We start from the raw sequence: 2524 nt of genomic DNA on the forward strand, positions 1-2524 counted from the left end.
CCTCCCCACCACCCCCTCTCACTCCCGCTCGGTGCGCCTCCCTCCCCAACCCCACAACGCCGCCCCGCGACTCCCTCACCCAAGCCCGACTCCCTCATAGCGCACGCCACCTCCCTGGACAGCCGGATCTCGGCCGCCCCGGGGGACCCACGCCCTGCAGCTGCCGTCTGAGCAATGGAGGCCGATGGAGCTAGTGTCGTTCGCCAGCGACTCATGACGCAGTGCACGTGGTCATGCGGTGTAGTTCCTCTGGCAGCCAATGCCGATCCACCTCCGGCTGCGGCGCTGGCTGCCTTGCCCTCGCCCAGAGCCCCTCCGCCGTTCACCTTCGCCCTCTGCCTCAGCGGTGCTGGTGCTGTCCAGTGCGGCTCGGCATGTAGTGCGGCTCGCCGTGCAGTGCGGCTCCACGTGCAGTGTAGCTCCGTTCGGCTCCCTCTGTAGTTCTCCTAAGTACGCATGAGCCGACGGCCATCTTCCTCGCTGCAGAGAGCTAGACCGACGGGAGACGGCTGCCCCGTGCCCTCCAGCCTCCTCCAACAACTGCAGCAGCACGTGCGGCGGTAGACTGCTCCCCCCATGGCTACCGGCGACAGGCTGCACCTCCCTGGCGGCCGGTGGCGAGTGCCAAATCGTCCGCGTGCAATGCACAAACCACAGCATTGCAGTCCACCTCCTCTTATTTCGTGCGCTTTCAATCATCCTGAAGATGGCAAGGACAAAACATGGACGATCTGTACTTTCAGACATTTGTTAGGATGACAGGGACTGAACAAGAAAGATCTGTGTTTTCGATCATTCTGAAATTGTTGAAAGTCTATTCAACAAACTCCCATTCATTTAGTGTTTGAAATCCTTTTGAAACCTATTGTTTAATGTTGGCGCTCTCCCAAGCTAGTGTTTTGTAATTTGGTGTTGTGTACTGCTAACCTACTTTCTCATGGTCTGTGTTGTGTATGTTGTCAAGTGTTAACCTGCGTATCATGGTCTTTGCAGTTCATCCTATGTATTGTTGAAGCTGATCCAAAGCAACAAAAGCAGCGAGCGGGCATATGTATGCAGGCTGCTGCGGGTTGCCACGTATTCCTTCAAGTATTGTACTAAAGATGGCCATGCATGATACAGGCTGCTGAGTGTACTTTTAGATTGTTCTAAAATCTGGGTACACACCCATGTAGTGTATTCATGGGAGCTCCCAATTCAGTTCAGAAGTACTGTAAACGAGTTTCAGTTAGCTTCATCTACTCACTTCATTTGCTTTTAGTTTTGTTCTTTCAGATTTTTTTTGTGTGGCTGTGCGGCTGTAATTTTGACTTAGTATTGCAGTCTGCTTTGGCTGCTCCCGGAGTTCAGATGGCAGCTTCTTGAGGTCCAGTTTCAAGAAAAAAATGTAACAACAACAAGAAATTGATATCTAAAAATGTAGAAACAAAAATGCAGTGCACTTTTTTATGTGTGGGAGTTCACTAGATGTATTTTGTTACCTTCGAACACTCTAGAAATTCACTCTTCTCATTGAAAAAAAATGATTTCAAGAGTAACGCTCGTCACTTGCGCCTAAAGTGAAGTGCGAAAATGTTAGGGAAACAACAAACAGAGTAATGCGGTTCACTTTTCGAAAGTGTTGTGGTCTGCTTGTGATGAGCACATCAATACAATTGTTACACCCACAACCCCTGCTGCTATACATACTGAACCAATTACTAGAGCTCGTGCACGCCAACTAAATTACCAGGTACTTTCGTTTCTTGGTAATGATTCTAATGTTCATGAGAATATGATGCTGCCTAAATTGGATACATTTGTTTTGCTTACAAATGAAGGGCCTAGCTTGGAGAAGGATGAACATTGGAGCAAGAACAAGCATGGAGATGATGGCATGCGCAAGGGGAACAAGAACGGAGTTACAAGTGATGATTTCAGGACTTTGAAGCCACCATAATGGGTGCATGAAGCCTTGGACAAAATATACAAGATGCCACTTCATAAATTTCGTCCCGAGGCTATTTTAGGTGCTGCGTCACCTTATTATTGGGCCAGGCCCATGTAATTTCGAAATACATAAGTATAGGCTATTTTTAGAGTACGTATGTGTGGGGAAACAAGAGATAGGGTTGATTTCGGACCCCTCCACCAAGGGCCACGAAATTCCCCCCTCTTCCTCCATATATACAGCCCTTAGGGCATCATTTAGACTTCGGGTTTTGTTTAGATTAAAAGTTCGCCATAGCTGCAACTTCGCGTACTTCGTTTGTGTTCAACGACCAGACAAAGGCGTCACAGAACCCCACCTTGATCAATAAAGCTTTCATCTTATATTCGCAATATCCAGATTGCAATCTCAGTTTCTTGCTTGTTCTTCGTTTGCTCGCAGGAAACAGACCCTCGTGGTCAGGTTGATCGTGCTCCGGTGTGGTCAATAACCTCTCGGAGTTGGTTTAGCGATTGCTAAGGCGCGACGTCCTCGCACGTTCGTAGTCGGATCGTCAAAGTCGACTACCACCAAAGCGATATCCATCATCTCATC

This window comes from Triticum aestivum, chromosome 2A (assembly GCF_018294505.1).
Source record: "Triticum aestivum cultivar Chinese Spring chromosome 2A, IWGSC CS RefSeq v2.1, whole genome shotgun sequence".
NCBI lineage: Eukaryota > Viridiplantae > Streptophyta > Magnoliopsida > Poales > Poaceae > Triticum > Triticum aestivum.